The sequence below is a fragment of the Zingiber officinale genome, chromosome 3B, assembly GCF_018446385.1.
Source record: "Zingiber officinale cultivar Zhangliang chromosome 3B, Zo_v1.1, whole genome shotgun sequence".
NCBI lineage: Eukaryota > Viridiplantae > Streptophyta > Magnoliopsida > Zingiberales > Zingiberaceae > Zingiber > Zingiber officinale.
Window position 1 is genome coordinate 76790485 of NC_055991.1, and position 20159 is coordinate 76810643.

General features: G+C 31.2%; 1 long non-coding RNA gene across 26 annotated transcripts in view; it reads left to right on the forward strand.

Moving 5' to 3' along the window:
* Positions 1 to 20159, forward strand: part of LOC122056581 — a 51046-nt gene that overhangs the window by 22272 nt on the left and 8615 nt on the right. For 4 of the 26 annotated variants that reach the window (XR_006133296.1, XR_006133285.1, XR_006133275.1 and 1 more), the window contains one exon: positions 11911 to 12024. The exons of the other annotated variants lie outside the window; for them this stretch is intronic. This is a non-coding gene — a long non-coding RNA (uncharacterized LOC122056581). The remainder of the gene's footprint in view (positions 1 to 11910; positions 12025 to 20159) is intronic. 26 annotated transcript variants of the gene reach the window in all.

The window sequence follows — 20159 nt, forward strand, 5'->3', positions numbered from 1 at the left end:
TCTTTTTTTCTTCTTCTTTACTAGATCTTGTTCCTTGTATTCCCTTTTTTCTTTCCTTCTTGTTACTCTATTTTAAATATTGTTATTCAATCCTATATATATATATATATATATATATTGTCTTCTTTTACCACTCTTCCCTTGTCCTTTGTGCTTTTCTTCACCTTTGCTTATGTCTTTTTATCATCTTGATTTTTTTTTCTCTTCTTCTTTGTATGCTTTTGTTTTCTTCCCTCCTTGTCTTCTTCCTCTATCCTTGTTTATTCTTCTTTGTTTTTTATAATTTTTATTTTCTTTTCATTTTCCACTATAACTTTTGATTATCTATTCTTTCGTCCTTTTCTTTATCTTGTTCATTTTCATTTTTTTTTTCATTTATTGTTCTTTTTATTCTTCAAATTATTATTTTTTATTGCCACTCTCTATGTTTTCCTTAGTTGTATTCATATTTGTCTTTGTTCTACTAATATTCAAATTTTTTGATCAAATTTTTTTGATAAATCTTTGTCTTATATTACTTTTATTTTCCTAACTTTTTTGCTTATTTTTCTTCTTTCCTAATTTGTTTTCTAATTATTTTTCTACTTCTTTTTCGTGTTCTATTTTTACTATTTCTTGCTTCTTGTTTTCTTTTAGTGAATTATAAATGTTGATCTTCAATTCTATCTACTTCCTCTTTGTCTTTTGACTCAACTAATATTTGATAATCCTTTTTTGTTCACAATTTAACTATGCTTTTCATATTAGATAATGCGCTCTCCATGGTACTTTCTTTGTTAGATTTTTTTTTTAAAATATAGTTTACTTGCTTATTTTATTTTGCATTGGAATTGTGATAATGATGTCCGTAGTTGATTTATGTTTTGTGTGTAGTCTAATTATGTCATTAGAATTGTTTAATGTGAGTACTATTTGTTTAACGTAAATTAACTTTTCACACTATTTCTTAAATTTGATAAATTGAGGATTTTATTAGAACTTCAAGTTGTTCCATTCGACATACTATATTCTTGTAACCCTTATCCAACTTTGCACTTTCTTTTCTTGATCTTTTTTGCTTTATTTTTTGCACTTTGTTTCCTTCGTATGATTGCCCTTTTTTTTCCATTTCACTTGTGCTTCTCCTTTTAAGTCTAACCACCCTTCTTGCTACTGTATGTTTGTCTCTCTCACATATAACTTTATAGTGTGAATAAAATTAATGATCCTCTTTGGTTTACAGTTTAAGTTTTTTAGTTTCATATTTATTAATGCTTGTTGTTCTTGTAGCAGTTCCTTTTTCTTTGATGAAAATATCTTATTTTCCATTTTATTTGTGATCATTGATGTGCAGGCGAATCCATATTTTGTTTATTGACTTCCATTGTTTTATTCAAATGGTTTAATGTTATTATAATTTGGTTAAAATAAACTGACCTTTATATCTTAATGCTGAAATTCAATTACTTGAATTACTTGAGTCTTTTATTACAAGATCTTCAAGGTATTTCATCCAACAATCTATGCTCTTCTTATTATTTACTCATTTGCGTTTTTCTCTTTTTTCGCCTCTTTTCTTTTTTTTTTGTTTCATCTTTAACTTCTTTTTTCCTCTTGTTTCTTCGATTTGTCTTGTCTTTCGCTTTTAATGTTTATTTTTTTCTCTCCTTTTAGCTTATTTTCGTTTGTCTGGTTTCTATTTGTTCTTATTTTTTTCAATTAATATTATTTGTTTTGTGGTCGTTTTTCTTCCTTAATTTTCATTTTCTTTATTTTCTTCTTGGGTTTTTGATTTTTTTGTACCTCTCTTCATTTTTTACCGTTGTCTTTTTCTTCTAGTTTACAATTTGATAAATTTATTTTTATATTTTTTATTTCTTATTCATCGTTCAATACCTTTATTTTTTATTCTAATTTTCAACATTCTTGATTTTTATTGTTTTTTCTCCTCTTCCCCTTTTTTTAATATCTACTCCATATGCCTGCTCATTTTTTAATGCCTTATTTATCTACTTTCTCATCTCTATGACTCTTCTCTTCTTCCTCCTCCTTGATCCTTATCTATTTTTTTAAATTCTGTCTACTTCTCTTTCTCCTCTCTCTTCTCATGAGGTTTATTTTTTAAATTTTTTGTCTACTTTATGGGCATTCTTTTATTCTCCAATAACTTTATTCACCTATAATTTTTAATTCTCTTCTTGATCATCCTTTATTTTTTCTATTTTTGTCTTTTCTCTCAATTTTTATTAGAATGACAAAAGGTTATGTATATTTTTTTACAACTTGATTCGACCTACAACCTATGTGTAGTTACATAATACATGAAGTTAATTAAATTTAAGGTCGTCTTATCAATGTAATATGTGGGTACCCATTGGGAAGCTAAAATTTAAGAGCCAATATATAAGCCAAGAACGATTTAAATATATTGGAATCTCACTTTAGTAGGTCGAGTTGGTATGAATGTGTACTAGTTACCTATGTCATTCTTCTCTATCAATGTGTATTTTCTTTTCTACACTATCTACTTCCTTTTTGTACTTTTTTACAACTCTTCCTTTGTCCTTGTGCTTTTTTTGTCTCATGTCTTTTTTTTATCATCTTATTTGTATACTTTTGTTTCTCTTTCCTCCTTGTCTTCTTCTCTTGAAGTTTATTCATTGTTTTTAATTTTTTGTTTATTTTTCTTTCGCTTCCCTTCTCTTCCATTTTATGGGTTTCTCTTTATATTTGTCTCTTTTTTTCCTTTTTCATCTTTCCGAATTAATCCTCTTTAATTCTTTTTCTTTCTTTTTTGCTTCTTCTTTACTAGATCTTGTTCCTTGTATTCCCTTTTTTCTTTCCTTCTTGTTACTCTATTTTAAATATTGTTATTCAATCCTATATATATATATATTTTGTCTTCTTATACCACTCTTCCCTTGTCCTTTGTGCTTTTCTTCACCTTTGCTTATGTCTTTTTATCATCTTGATTTTTTTTTCTCTTCTTCTTTGTATGTTTTTGTTTTCTTCCCTCCTTGTCTTCTTCCTCTATCCTTGTTTATTCTTCTTTGTTTTTTATAATTTTTATTTTCTTTTCATTTTCCACCATAACTTTTGATTATCTCTTCTTTCGTCCTTTTCTTTATCTTGTTGATTTTCATTTTTTTTCATTTATTGTTCTTTGTATTCTTCAAATTATTATTTTTTATTGCTATTCTCTATGTTTTCCTTAGTTGTATTCATATTTGTCTTTCTTCTACTAATGTTCAAAATGTTTGATTTAATTTTTTTGATAAATCTTCATCTTATATTACTTTTATTTATTTTTTTTTCCTAACCTTTTTGCTTCTTTTTCTTCTTTCCTAATTTGTTCTCTAATTATTTTTCTTCATCTTTTTCGTTTTCTATTTTTACTATTTCTTGCTTCTTGTTTCCTTTTAGTGAATTCTAAATGTTGATCTTCAATTCTATCTACTTCCTCTTTGTCTTCTGACTCAACTAATATTTGATAATCCTTTTTTGTTTACAATTTAACTATGCTTTTCATATTTGATAATGCACTCTCCATAGTACTTTTAGCTTACTTGCATATTTTATTTTGCATTGGAATGGTGATAATGATGTCCAGAGTTGATTTATGTTTTGTGTGTAGTCTAATTATGTCATTAGAATTGTTTAATGTGAGCACTATTTGTTTTACGTAAATTAACTTTTCACACTATTTCTTAAATTTGATAAATTGAGGATTTTATTAGAACTTCAAGTTGTTCCATTCGACATACTATATTCTTGTAACCCTTATCCAACTTTGCACTTTCTTTTCTTGATCTTTTTTGCTTTATTTTTTGTACTTTGTTTCCTTCATATGATTTTTTTTTTTTTCCCATTTCACTTGTGCTTCTCCTTTTAAGTCAAATCACCCTTCTTGCTACTACTGTATGTTGCCTCTCTCACATATAACTTTATAGTGTGAAAAAAATTAATAATCCTCTTTGGTTTACAATTTAAGTTTTTTAGTTTCATATTCATTAATGTTTGTTGTTCTTGTAGCAGTTCCTTTTTCTTTGATGAAAATATCTTATTTTCCATTTTATTTGTGATCATTGATGTGCATGGCGAATCCATATTTTGTTTATAGACTTCCATTGTTTTATTCAAATGGTTTAATGTTATTATAATTTGGTTAAAATAAACTGACCAATATATCATAATGCTGAAATTCAATTATTTGAATTACTTGAGTCTTTTTTTACAAGATCTTCAATGTATTTCATCCAACAAACTATGCTCTTCTAATTATTTCCTCATTTGCGTTTTTCTCTTTTTCCACCTCTTTTCTTTTTTTTGTTTCATCTTTAACTTCTTTTTTCCTCTTGTTTCTTCGATTTGTCTTGTCTTTCTCTTTTAATGTTTGTTTTTTTCTCTCCTTTTAGCTTATTTTCGTTTGCTTGGTCTCTATTTGTTCTTATTTTTTTCAATTAATATTATTTATTTTGTGGTCCTTTTTCTTCCTTAATTTTCATTTTCTTTATTTTCTTCTTGGGGTTTTGGTTTTTTTTGTACCTTTCTTCATTTTTTACCGTTGTCTTTTTCTTTTTGTTTACAATTTGATAAATTTATTTTTATATTTTTTATTTCTTATTCATCGATTAATACCTTTATTTTTTATTCTAATTTTCATCATTCTTGATTTTAATTATTTTCTCTCCTCTTCCCCTTCTTTTATTATCTACTCCATATGCTTGTTCATTTTTTAATACCTTATTTATCTACTTTCTCATCTCTATGACTCTTCTCTTCTTCCTCCTCCTTGATCCTTATATATTTTTAAAATTCTGTCTACTTCTCTTTCTCCTCTCTCTTCTCATGAGGTTTATTTTTTAAATTTTTTTGTCTACTTTATGGGCACTCTTTTATTCTCCAATAACTTTGTTCACCTATAATTTTTAATTCTCTTCTTGATCATCCTTTATTTTTTCTATTTTTGTCTTTTCTCTCAATTTTTATTAGAATGACAAAAGGTTATGTATATTTTTTTACTACATGATTCGACCTACAACCTATGTGTAGTTACATAATACATGAAGTTAATTAAATTTAAGGTCGTCTTATCAATATAATATGTGGGTACGCATTGGGAAGCTAAAATTTAGTAGCCAATATATAAGCCAAGAACGATTTAAATATATTGGAATCTCACTTTAGTAGGTCGAGTTGGTATAAATGTGTACTGGTTACCTATGTCATTCTTCTCTATCAATGTGTATTTTCTTTTCTACACTACCTACTTCCTTTTTGTACTTTTTTACAACTCTTCCTTTGTCCTTGTGCTTTTTTTGTCTCATGTCTTTTTTTTTATGATCTTATTGTATACTTATCTCTCTATTTCCTCCTTGTCTTCTTCTCTTGAAGTTTTTTTATTGTTCTTTATATTTGTCTTCTTTTTTTTCCTTTTTCATCTTTCCGAATTAATCCTCTTTAATTCTTTTTCTTTTTTTTTTCTAGATCTTGTTCCTTTTATTCCTTTTTTTCTTTCCTTCTTTACTCTATTTTAAATATTGTTAGTCAATCCTATATATATATATTTTGTCTTCTTTTACCACTCTTACCTTGTCCTTTGTGCTTTTCTTCACCTTTGCTTATGTCTTTTTATCATCTTGATTTTTTTCTCTTCTTCTTTGTATGCTTTTGTTTTCTTCCCTCTGTCTTCTTACTCTGTCCTTGTTTATTATTTTTTATCCACTTTTCATTTTTCACTATAACTTTTGATTATCTCTTCTTTCGTCCTTTTCTTTGTCTTGGTCATTTTCATTTTTTTTCGTTTATTGTTCTTTTTATTCTTCAAATTATTATTTTTTTATTGCTACCCTCTTTGTTTTCTTTAGTTGTATTCATATTTGTCTTTCTTCTATTGATATTCAAAATGTTTGATCTAATTTTTTTGATAAATCTTCGTCCTATATTACTTTTATTTTCTTTTTTTTTCCTAACTTTTTTGCTTCTTTTTCTTCTTCCCTAATTTGTTCTCTAATTATTTTTCTTCTTTTTCGTTTTCTATTTTTACTATTTCTTGCTTCTTGTTTCCTTTTAGTGAATTCTAAATGTTGATCTTCAATTCTATCTACTTCCTCTTTGTCCTCTGTCTCAATTAATATTTGATAATCCTTTTTTGTTTACAATTTAACTATGCTTTTCGTATTAGATAATGCACTCTCCATGGTGTTTTCTTTGTTAGATTTTTTTTTTTTTTTGAAAATATAGCTTACTTGCATTTTTTATTTTGCATTTGAATTGTGATAATGATGTCCATAGTTGATTTATGTTTTGTGTGTAGTCTAATTATGTCATTAGAATTGTTTAATGTGAGCACTATTTGTTTAACGTAAATTAATTTTTCACACTATTTCTTAAATTTAATAAATTGAGGATTTTATTAGAACTTCAAGTTGTTCCATTCGACATACTATATTCTTGTAACCTTTATCCAAGTTTGCACTTTCTTTGCTTGATCTTTTTTGCTTTATTTTTTGCACTTTGTTTCCTTCGTATGATTGTCTTTTTTTTTTTTTTTCCATTTCACTTGTGCTTCTCCTTTTAAGTCTAATCACCCTTCTTGCTAGTGTATGTTGTCTCTCTCACATATATCTTTATAGTGTAAAAAAATTAATGATCCTCTTTGATTTACAATTTAAGTTTTTTATTTTCATATTCATTAATGCATCTTTTGTTGTTTTTGTAGCAATTCCTTTTTCTTTGATGAAAATAGCTTAGTATCTTATTTTCCATTATATTTCTGATCATTGATGTGCATGGCTAATCTATATTTTGTTTATAGACTTTCATTATTTTATTTAAATGGTTTAATGTCATTACAATTTTGTTAAAATAAATTCACCTTTTATATCATAATGCTGAAATTGTAACGACCACCCTTCTTACTACTACTACTCTCTAAGGATGACCGTTACTTAACTACTAACTCTACTTAACCGGTATGATTAAAAATCACATGGAAACCCTACCGAAAAATTTCGGCAGAGTCTCCCCTGTATCGGTGACCTTAAACTGACATACATACTGAAACACATATCAAACACACAAAAGGAATAACATCACCACGCAGTTTAATGAAATCAAATCATGCAAGTAATGAATAGCGGAAACAAAATAAAAACATACAATTAACTAACAGCGGAAGACTAAATGACTCATCTAATACATTCTTAATAAATGACAATCTTAATAAATTCTTAAACTAAGTCCCAAGGCTTCCATAGTCCTGGCATCACACACCATCCGCGCCACCTTGTCGCCTTCCTTTCTATATCTTTTCCTTTCCTGTATCTGCAGTAAGAGGAAGTGTAGTCTATAAGCAAAATTTGCTTAGTAAGTGCTATCTAACTCACAAAATCTCAATATGCATGAGGATATACTGAAATCTAAAACTGAATGCTCAAAAGGAATCTACTCATGCTCATCTACTAGTGAAAGAAACATACTGAAAGGCTAAATATGTAAAGTAAATCTATACAATCATGCTAGCATAAAGAACTAAACTTACTGAATTCTAAACACCTTCTGAATCTTATTTCACTTGCTTAAAGACTTATTCTTTAATACTTTATACTTATGTAAAACTTGCTTTACTTGTTCAAAAACTTATACTTATAATACTTCAAAATAGTAATCAACTTCTTCTTGGGCCCAGGCATAGTACCATCTTATGCGCGTTCCCTAACTAGTAGCGAGCCACCAATTCTAAAAGAGCAGACCTCGGTCTACTAGGGCCAAGTCCTCGGAATTGGACACCTGGATTTGTTTAACGACAACCTCGGAAGTCGGGTACTAGCCTCTTCTTAAAAGTAAAATACTTATAATCTTAATTACTTCTTCTTTAAATGCCTCGGCATTTTAATAGGCACCTTGTGTGCCAAAAATCCCTAAAGTCTTGACTTTGGGATCTACTTAAGGCCTCGACCTTTTCTTTCTTTTCTTTATCTTTCTTATACTTTTCTTTATCTTTCTTATACTTTTCTTAAATCCAAAATACTGTTAGGGTATCTTTCGTATGCATCTATGAATGAAACTAACTATGTAACACATAATCATGCATAGCATACAAAAGAAATCTGCACATACAATAGTTATAAAAAATCTGCACTAATACTCAACAGAAATCTGCATACTAGCTCAATAAAAATCTGCATAATAGCTTAACAGAAATACGCATACTAGCTTAACAAAATCTGCACTTGCTTAACAGAAATCTGCATGCTAGCTTAATAAAAAAATTTGCATACTAACTTAACAGAAGTCTGCATACTAAGCTTATCTAAATCTGCATACTAAGCTTAACAAAATCTGCATACTAAGCTTATCAAAACTCTGCATACTAAGCTTATCTAAAATCTGCACTGCTAAAGAACTAAATACTTAAAGAAAAGTCTGCACTTAATGGTCTACATTTCTAAGCTATTTCCAATCAAGGCAAAGCATGAGGAAACTGATAAATTGCAACTAAAACTTGCTATACTAGACCCAGTGCTTCAAGGAACAGCAAGCAATACCCATGACATTTATCAAACTAGCAGGGATAAACTCGAATTTTATCACCAAGTGCTAACTCTACCAAACCGTGTCTACTAAAAGAAATCCTGACAGTATTAGATCCCCAAGCAAAACTTGTCTTTAAGTCTGCCAAATTCCAGATTTAGCACTAAAACATATCCACACAAAAATCAAACTGCTAGTCTAATAGACTACTAAAGATCTAACTGGATACTCCTAGAACTAAAGCTGTTTATTCCCCATGCTCAGCTCAAACCGGAACTAAACAGTAAACTCAAACGAGACTATTCGTGCCCATGAACATAGCACCAACTAAATCCTTTTCATTCCAAGAGGGAGACATTAAAAATCCTATCTAACCTCTTCCATATTCTGTTATTTGTCCAGGTATACTTATCCCCAACAGAACCTGCACTAGAAATCCTGAACACTTCACAAAACCATTAAATACTTTAACAGCCCGCAGCCTTGACATACCCCCCTTCAGATTTCTCACCAATACTAGAAATTACATTAAAATCTCCAATCCTGTATAGCATATTCCGAAAATAAAGTAGGAAACTAAATCCCTAGCAAGTTAATTCTGTACAGTATGTACCGAATGCAAAGAAGGAACAATCAAAACTAGAAAACTAAATCCCTAGCATGTTAACTTTGTACAGGATTCTTAGGCATGCTTCCGCAGAAACAGCAAATAAGCAAATCTGTGCAGCACAATTCGAAAACAGAGAAAGCAAAGGAACTCATGCAAAGCTTCGGAAACAAGGAGGGAATCAAAGATTAAACCTCGGAGCTATCCTACTGCAGGTGAGTAGCAACTTACCTTGCTGTTCTTGAGCTTACTACCGAAGGAGAAAGGCAGCTCTAGGGTTTCGGAGGAGCTCACGATCTCGGCCTCTTCCCTTCGTGTCCGTGCGTCCTCCTTGACAAGGCGCTCACGGGCTTCTTCTTCACTGTCGCTCGAGAGGAGAAGGTGCACGGGAGGAGGAGATAGAGGTGAAGCCCTAGCCCTCTTCTTCGTTTCTACCCGAGAGAAGCCGACGCCGTCGCTCTCGATCGGGAGAGGAAAGGAGAGGGAAAAGGGTTTTCGGTTTTGGGAATTTACCACCTCAACTTATCCCTCTTTATAATCTTCATATTCTGTTAACTTGTTAAATAATTTTCCTACCTTTTCTAAACAGAAAAATCTGTTTGCCCACCTGGTCAGCCGGCTTTTAACCGAATCAAAGGTTTGGGCTTCGATTCCTCCGCCGCGCACTTTTTATTCCAATTTATTTTAAACGTTCCAACTATAGCTTAAATATATTTCACTTCCTAATTTACTAGCAACAACCGCCAGCACAGTTGGTCAGCAGGGTTTTGACCGAGTCAAAGGTCGGTGGTTCAAACCTCGGCTTGGACATTTTTTGTCAAAACTTTTTTCGTTTAGTAAAAATAGCAAACGACCTCCAAAAATTGCATAAAAATACTCTATAAATTCCTAAAAATCTCTAGAATTTTTCTAAACCATTTCTAGATTTTAATAAGGTATTTTAGGACTCCAAATCATGAAATTTGGGGTGTTACAATTTCAATTACTTGAATTACATTTGATCTTTTAGCACAAGAGCTTCAAGTTTTTCATTCAACAAACTATGCCCTTCTAACCCTATTCTAAACGGGCTCTTCTTATCTTTTCCTTATTTGTGTTTTTCTCTTTCTACTTTTTTCTTTTCTTTTTCTCTTTCTTCTTCTTCTTCTATTTGTTTTTTGTGTTCTTGTCCTTTTGTTGCTTCAACATGTGCTTCTCTTTATCTTTAACTTCCTTTTTCATTTTGTTTCTTTGATTTCGTCTCCTTTTTTTATCTCTTCATAGCTTATTTTCTTTTGTTTTGTCTCTTTTTATTCTTTTTCTCTTTCAACTATTGTTATTTTATTTTCTATGAGTTCACTTCTTTTGCGGTCTTTTTTCTTCCTTAATTTTCATTTTCTTTATGTTTATCTTGCGTTTTTTATTTTCTTCTCTCCTCTAGACTTCCTTTTTCTCTCCGGCAGCTCTACTTCACCTCCTTCCTTAAAATAGCTTGTAGGTTGTGTCCTTGTTGTCAAATTTAGGAAATTTCTGAAGGGATGCTGAAATTTGAAGCTAGATTGCAGCATTAAGTAAATGCAAGATTCCAATCATGAAGGGGTTTATACGATAAAGTAAGTGCAAGTACTCTTAAGGTTTTCAAGAAACAATTCACATTTAGGTATTAGCTCACACTCTTCAACATAAACAAATGTGAACTCCTTGGATTAAGTTTAAGTATCTGAGAGTTGAGGTAATTTCATCTTGCGTTATGAAGGGCTCAACTGGTCCTTGACTCTCATTTAGCACTAGGAGAATAGGAGGTTGAATTGCAGTTGTTGTTGCTGAGAATCAACACAGAGAATTGGCACTCAACTTGTTTTAGACGCTAAGTTATAGATCCTTTGAGTTCCTGCTAATTTCTGTTCATAACTTCTTTTTTTTTTGTGACTAATTTAAGATTCCACAATGGCTTAAATGATAACATCTATATTTCCATGATCTTCTAAACTTAATGTTTATCTCAAGTAATTCAACTTCCTATAAACCCCACTACAAATTCTACAAGTGTTGTAAAATAGAGACCTCCTCAACTGCAGTAGGCAGAATATCAAAACATCCAAGTCTGTACAGCATGAAGGAAGAAGACCATCTAAAACATAAATATCTAATAGGCTGGTATCAGAAGACAATGGTGGTTCATTGCATATTGATGAGGAGAATAATAGGTTGCTTAATTTTTGCACTGCAATTCAAAATACAGTTTCAGAAGTCCTCTACAACTTCTGCTTCAAATCCAACTGATGTAATTCCATTATGTTGGGAATTATTTTTATCTTCCTTCGTATTTAATCTTTTCCCCTTTTTCTTATTTACTTCCTTGGTTGTAACTTTTTTTTCAACTCATGCCAATTTACTGATTCTTGTTCTGGAATGAAGATGGAAAGTTTCGAAATTTCAATTCATTGAAGTTGTATGCTTTGAACCATGTAAATCTTGGAAAGAAAAGAACAACAAATGACAATGAGGTGGTCACAAGTTTAATTGAACATTTTCCGATTAGAGAATTGCATAAATTAATTGCACACAAACAAAATCAAGACAATACTCAATTCCTTCCTGAATAAGGAAATCAATAATTTAATTATAAAAATTTGGACTACAAATTCGAATCATGAAAAATCTTGCAAAGGACGTGTTGAAACTTGGAAATAAGATAGCACAAGCTTTGATTTAAGTATCACTGCAACAAAACTGTAGTTTCTTTCATTTCTTCTTGACAAAATTCTAGAAATGAACTAACATTCTAATTGTTTTTTTCTCTGTTACAGTTTCAGAATTCATTTGCTGAATTATGAACTTTGTGTACTTGATGAAGATCTTTTCTTTGCTTGCTATTTAGAAAGCTAATCTTCTCCCAACAAAATGGAAAGACAATAGAATTGGTACAACCATCTTTGCTACTTTGTTTCCTTCGTATGCTTGCCTTTTTTTTCCATTCACTCATGCTTCTCCTTTTCACCCTTATTGCTCCTATATGTTAACTCTTTTACAGGGAGCTTTATAGTGTAAAAAAATTTTTTTGGTTGACAATTTATGTTTTTTTTTCATATTTGTTAATGCATCTTTTGTTGTTCTTGTAGCAATTTCTTTTTCTTTGATAAAAATAGCTTAGTATCCTACAAATTCAATTACTTGAATTATTTGAGTCTTTTATTATAAGATCTTCAAGTATTCCATTGTGTTAGTATACTCTTCTAATCCTAACCTAACGTTGCTCTTAACCTTGCTCTTCTTATCATTTCCTCATTTGTGTTTTTATCTTTTTCTACCTCTTTTTTTTGTTCCTTTTTTATTTCCTCTTCTCCTATTTGTATACTACTGTCTTCTTGTGCTTTTGTTGCTTTGACATGTGCTTTTCTTTATCTTTAACTTCTTTTTTCCTCTTGTTTCTTTGATTTGTCTCGTCTTTCTCTTCTAATGTTTGTTTTTTTCTCACCTTGTAGCTTATTTTCTTTTACCTGGTCCCTTTTTATTCTTATTCTTGTTCAATTTATATTATTTATTTTCTATGAGTTCACTTAATTTGTGGTCTTTTTTCTTCCTTAATTTTCATTTTTTATATTAATTCACCTTGTGCCTCTCTTTATTTTTTACCATTGCTTTCTTCTTTTAGTTCACCATTTGATAATTTTATGTTTTTTATTTTAATTTCTTATTCATTAATCAATACCTTTATTTTTTATTCTAATTTTCATCATTCTTAATTTTAGTTGTTTGGTCTCTCCTCTTCCCCTTTTTTTATCTACTCCATTCACTTGTTCATTTTTTAATGCCTTATTTATTTACTTTCATCTTTATGACTCTTCTCTTGTCTTTATGCTTTTCTTAATCTTTGCTTATATTTTCTTATCATCATTTTTTATGTTATCTTCTTTGTATAATTTTATTTCTCCCCTTCCCGTCTTCTTCCTCCTTGAGCCTTGTCTATTTTTTAAAATTATGTCTACTTCTCTTTCTCCTCCCTCTTCTCATGAGGTTTATTTTTTTATTTTTTGTCTACTTTATAGGCACTCTATTATTCTCCTCCAATAACTTTTATTCACCTATAATTTTTAATTTTCTTCTAGATCATCCTTTATTTTTTCAATTTTTATCTTTCCTCTCAATTTTTATTGGAATGGCATAAGGCTATGTATTTACTACATGATTTGACCTACAACCTATTTTGTTACATAATATTAAATTAATTAAATTTAAGGTCGTCTTATCAATATAATATGTGGGTACTCATTGGGAAGTTAAAATTTAGTAGCCAATATAAGCCAAGAATGATTTAAATATATAGGTCGAGTTAGTATGAATGTGTACTAGTTACCTATGCCATTCTTCTCTGTCAATGTGTATTTTCTCTTCTAGGCTATGTACTTCCTTTTTCTAACTCTTTTACAACTCTTCCTTTGTCCTTGTGCTTTTTTCACCTTATGTCTTTTTTTATCGTCATTCTTTTTCTCGTCTTATTTGTATACTTTTCTTTCTCTTTCCTTGTCTTCTTCTCTTGATGTTTGTTTATTTTTCTTAATTTTTTGTTTATTTTTCTTTCACTTCCCTTCTCTTTCATCTTCTTGTCATGCTTTATTTATGGGTTTCTCTTTATTTTTGACTTTTTTTTTCTTTTTCATCTTCCTAAATTAATCCTATTTAATTCTTTTTTTCTTCTACTGGATCTTTTTTTTCATCTTCCCTTTTTCCTTCCTTTTTGTTTTTCTTTACTCTATTTTAAATATTGTTCATCAATCTTATATATACTTATTTTTGTCTTTTTTTACCACTAAAGCCCTATCCTTTGTGCTTTTCTTCACCTTTGTTTACGTCTTTTTATCATCCTTTGTATGCTTTTGTTTCCTTCCCTCATCTTCTTTTTCGATCCTTGTTTATTCTTTTTTGTTCTTTATCTATTATTCTTTCAATTTCTTCCTCCATCTGCTTGCCATCTTCATTTCTTTTTCTTTATCTTGTTCTTTTTCAATTTTTTTTATTTATTGTTCTTTTTCTTCAACTTATTGTTTTTTTCTATCGCTACTCTATGTTTTCCTTATTTATTCATATTTGTCTTTCTTCAACTAATATTCAAAATGTTTGATCTAATTTTTTGTTAAATCCTCATCCTCTATTACTTTTATTTTCTTTATTTTTCCCTAACTTTGTTGGATAAGAATGAATATGATATGAAAACTAATAATCTAAGATTTGGAACATGGAACATATGAACTCTAACTGGTAAATCAATGGAAATAATAGATATGATGATTAGGAGAAGAATTAGTATTTTGTGTGTACAAGAGACAAAATGGACAGGCGTGAAGGCAAAGATGATAGAGAACTCAGGTTTTAAGTTATGGTATACTGGAAAGAGTAAAGCAAGAAATGGAGTGGTATTATTGTAGATAGTTTGTTAAAGGATGAAGTTGTAAGAGTAGTTAGAAAAGGGGATAGAATTATAGCCCTTAAGATAATAGTGGCGAAAGAAACTTGGTTTTGGGAGGACTTAAATGAAATATTACAAAATATTCCATTAAATGAAATGATTTTAATAGGAGGTGATCTAAATGGGCATGTCGGAGTGAAAAATGAAGAATATAAGAGAGTACATGAGAGTTATGAGTTTGGAACGAGGAATGAGGAAGGGAAAACTATATTAGATTTTGCGATAGCATATGACCTTATATTATGACCTAATATAAGGTCATATGCTATCGCAAAATCTAATATAGTTTTCCCTTCCTCATTCTTCGTTTCAAATCCATAACTCTCATGTACTCTCTCATATTTCTCATTTTTCACTTCGACATGCCCATTTAGATCACCTCCTATTAAAATCATTTCATAGGAGGATAAGGCTGCATACAATGGATCCTTCCTTGTGATCTCGCTTGGCGGGAGCTTCGTGCACCGAGCTGCCCTTTTTATATGACCTTATAGCTAATACGTTTTTTGAGAAAAGAGAAGAACACTTAGTCACATTCAAAAGTGGGAATAATAAATCGCAAATTGACTTTCTTATGGTTAGGAAGAAGGATAGAAAGATTTGTAAATATTGCAAAGTTATCCCTAAAAAAAGCTTAACTACCCAACATAGGGTAGTAGTGTTGGATACGCCTCAAACATAGTATCAATAGAAAAAAAATATATACGATTCCTAGAATTAAGTGGTGAAAGTTAAAGGATGAAAAACGAAATATATTTAAGGAGAAGGTAGAAGTACTGAAATATATGATGACTCTAATACAACATGGGATAAGATGATATCAAAATTGAAAATAGTAGCTAAGAGTGTACTCGGTGAGTCAAAGGGACATGCACCACTAAGTAAAGAATCTTGGTGGTGGAATGAGAAAGTACAAGAGAAAGTAAAGGAAAAACGAATAGCTTATAAGGAATTATATATTTGTAAGAACGAGAAAAACTTAAAAAAATATACAATAGCCAAGAAAGAAGCTAAGAAATTAGTGAGTGAAGCAAAAAATAAAATTTTTGAACGATTATATCAAAAATTAGATACAAAAGAAGGGGAAAGAGATATTTATAGAATAGCTAAAGTGAGAGAAAGGAAAACACGAGATCTTAGCCAAATAAAATGTATTAAAGATAAATGTAATAGGGCATTAGTAAACGATGGAGAAATAAAAGAGTGGTAGAAGAGGTATTTTTATCATTTTTTTAATGAAAGTTTAGGTGACCAACTTAACTTAGGTAATTTAAGTAGGTCAAATGAGTATAGAAATTTTAATTTTTATCGTAGAATTCAAACTTCAGAAGTAAAACAAACTTTAAATGAGATGCACAATGGAAAAGCCGTTGGACCAAATGATATTTCGATAAAGGTATGGAAGTGCTTAGGGAAATAAGGTATTGAATGACTTACAAAATTATTTAACATGATATTGAAAACAAAAAAAAATGCTTGATCAATGCCTCATAAGTAGTCTAGTTCCCTTATATAAGAATAAGGAAGACATACAAAATTATGCAAACTATCAGGTTTTAAACTAATGAGTCATGCTATGAAACTTTGAGAAAAAGTAATAGAAAAATGATTAAGGAAGGAGACCACAGTGATAGAAAATCAATTTGGGTTCATGCCTAGAAGGTCGACAATAGAAGCTATACATCTTATTAGACAATTAATTGAAAAATATCGGGAGCAAAAACAAGATCTACACATGGTATTCATTGACTTAGAAAAAACTTATGATAGAGTCCTAAGAGAAATTATATGAAGAATTTTAGAAAAGAGAGGTATTAGCGTAATAAATATTGAACTAATTAAGAATATGTACGAGGATGTAACAAACAGAATAAGGACTTCCTTCAGGTGGAGTAACTGAAGCATTTCTAATAAAGATAGGGTTACATCAAGGATTAGCTCTAAGTCCCTATTTTTTTACACTAATTATGGACGAACTCACTGTGCACACTCAAGACACAGTACCGTGGTGCATGTTGTTTGCAGATGATATTATTTTGGTACATGAAATACGTGAAGGAGTAAATACTAAACTAGAATCTTGGAGGGACAAGTTGCCCGGAATCGAGAGATTTAAATATTTAGAATCATTTTTGCAAAACGATGGAGGGATTGAGAGAGATGTCTTACATAGAATACAAGCAAGATGGGTGAAATTGTAACGACCCGGCCCTTTGGCCTCTTGGGCTGCCCTTGCGGTGACCCACTGGCGGCCCCTTATGTTGTCGGCCCATTTGGCGACCTCTAATGTCGTCGACCGACGACCCTTGGCCGTGCCGTTACTCACTAGGACTTTCCACCCCTGGCAGTGGATTTTTGCCTTTCCCAGGATTCGAACTCTAGACCTCCAGGCTAAGTAGTAGAGTTTATGAATCCTGGTAGCCAAGTGAGCGGCTACTAGAGTTTATGAATCCTGGGGGAGGCAAAAATCCACTGCCAGGGGTGGAAAGTCCTAGTGAGTAACTGCACGGTCAAAGGGTCGTCGGTCGACGACATTAGAGGTCGCCAAATGGGCCGACGACATAAGGGCCACCCAAGAGGCCAAAGGGCCGGGTCGTTACAATAAAAAGGCGCCTTTTCATTGTAACGACCCGACCCTTTGGCCTCTTGGGCGGCCCTTGCAGCGGCCCAACTGGCGGCCCTTATGTCGTCGGCCCATTTGGCGACCTCTAATGTTGTCGACTGACGACCCTTTGGCCGTGCCGTTACTCACTAGGACTTTCCACCTCTGGTAGTGGATTTTTGCCTCCCCCAGGATTCGAACTCTAAACCTCCAGGCTTAAGTATTAGAGTTTATGAATACTGGTAACCAAGTGAGATGATCTCACTTCATCAGTCGACGACATTAGAGGTCGCCAAATGGGCCGACGACATAAGGGCCGCCAGTTGGGCCGCTGCAAGGGCCGCCCAAGAGACCAAAGGGCCGGGTCGTTACAGAAATGGAGGGGAGCGTCGAGTGTTATAAAATCACAGTTAGACCTGCTATGTTATATGGAGCTGAATGTTGGGCTATGACTTGAGCACATGAGCAGAAGATGAGAGTTGCAGAGATGAGGATGTTAAGGTGGATGTGTGGACATACGAGGATGGACAAAATAAGAAATGAGAACATTAGAGAGAAAGTCGGAGTTGCATCTATTGAGGAAAAATTCCGAGAGACACGTTTAAGATGGTACGGACATGTACTTAGACGACCAATAAATGCTCCAGTTAGGCGATGTGAAACTATGATAAACATGTATATCAAACGAGGAAGAGGAAGACCAAAAAGGTTAGCAACAATAAAACAAGATAAAATTTATTTAAATATAGATGGTGATATAATAAGAGATAGAGCTCAATGGCGTAAAAGGATTCATACAGCCGACCCCACCTAGTGGAAAAAGGCTTGGCTGTTGTTGTTGCTTTTTGCTTCTTTTTCTTCTTCCTCAATTAGTTCTCTTTAATTATTTTCTTCCTCTTTGTCGTTTACTATTTTTCCTATCTCTTCCTACTTGCTTCCTTTTAGTGCATTCTTAAATGTTGATCTTGAATTCTCTATCTATTTCCTCTTTGTCTTCTTTTATGACTCAACTAAAATTTGATGATTTTTCTTGTTTACAATTTAACTATCCTTTTTATATTAGATAATGCACTCTCCATGGTATTTTCTTTGTTATATATTTTTTTTGAAAATATAGCTTACTTGTATATTTTATTTTGCATTCAAATTGTGATAATGATGTCCATATTTCATTTATATTTTGTGTGCAATCTAATTGTGTAATTAGAATTGTTTAATTTGAGTACTATTTGTTTAACGTAAATTAACTTTTCACACTATTTCTAAAAGATGATTAATTGAGGATTTTATTAGAACTTCAAGTTGTTCCATTCGACAAACTATATTCTTGTAACCCTTATCCAATTTGCACTTCCTTTTCTTGATTTTTTTGCTTTATTTTTTTTGCTACTTTGTTTCCTTTCGTATGCATGTCTTTTTTTTTCCTTTCACTTGTGCTTCTCTTTTTAAGTGTGATCACCCTTATTGCTACTATATGTTGACTCTCTCACATAACTTTATAGCGTGAAAAATATTAATGATCCTCTTTGGTTTACTGTTTCAGTTTTTTATTTTCATATTCATTAATGTATTTTTTTATTTGATTAAAAAAATTGATGCTCATGACTAATCTTTTATAGACTTCCATTGTTTTATTCAAATGGTTTAATGTCATTACAATTTGGTTAAAATAAATCGACCTTTTAAATCATAATGCTGAAATTCAATTACTTGAATTACTTGAGTCTTTTATTATAAGATCTTCAAGTTATTTCATTCAACAAACTACGTCCTTCTAACCCTAACCTAAACTTGCTATTCTTATCTTTTCCTCATTTGTGTTTTTCTCTTTCTACCTTTTTTCTTTCTTCTTCTTCTTCTATTTGTTTTTTGTGTTCTTGTCCTTTTGTTGCTTCAACAAGTGCTTCTATCTTTAACTTCCTTTTTCATCTTGTTTCTTTGTTTTCGTCTCTTTTTTTTTTGTATCTCCTGTAACTTATTTTCTTTTGTTTGGTCTCTTTTATTCTTCTTTTATTCTTCTTCTCTTTCAACTTTTATTATTTTATTTTCTATGAGTTTACTTCCTTAATTTTCATTTTCTTTATGTTCATCTTGTGTTTTTGGTTTTCTTCTCCACCATGGACTTCATTTTTCTCTCCAGCAGCTCTAGTCACCTCCTTCCTTAAAATAGCTTGTAGGTTGTGTCCTTGTTGTCAAATGCAGGAAATTTATGAAGGATGCTGAAATCTAAAGCTAGATTGTAGCATTAAGTAAATGCAGGATTCCAATAATGTAGGGGTTTAGAAGTCTGTAACCCCAAACGATAAAGTAATTACAAGTACATCAGATTCAAACTTCATTTTTTATATTCAGAAAAGTCTTCCACTAAATTGTAGACATCCTCCCAATTTAGTACACATATGAGTCAAGAACTCTTGTTTCAAAGAACAAATTTCAGAAATTCAAAACTTCAGATAAGGCAATTAGATTCAAAGGAGTTTCAGATTTCAGAATCATTAAAGGCTTGTAAAGGAATGAAGAATACCACTTGACATTAAGGAAATAAGAGTTTCACTGTAACTTTTCACTGATCATAAACTTACAACAAAAGCTTGGCACACAACCCACAACATACAAAATTTTCAGAAACTTTCATCACAGACAGTTACAATAGAGCAAGCAAATGCAATCCTTGATCTCATGAGGTAGACATCCATATTGTTTGAAAATGCTACTGGTATGATTAGGCAATTAGGAGAAAATAAAACCACCAAAGGAATAAGATAGAGAGCTAATAACCAGGCAGAGGGATAAACTCACTGATATGATCAGTTTTCCAATACAGAATCTAGGAAGGAATGCTTTCATGCTATGCAATCCATTCCTTCCCTAAGCTTATCACCATATTCTGAAAATTCAGAAACACTGTATATTTTTAGAAAAACAAAGCAATCATCTGCTGAGCTTGTCCTCCCTGGTATGAAACTACAATCTTCAACTTGCTGAATTCA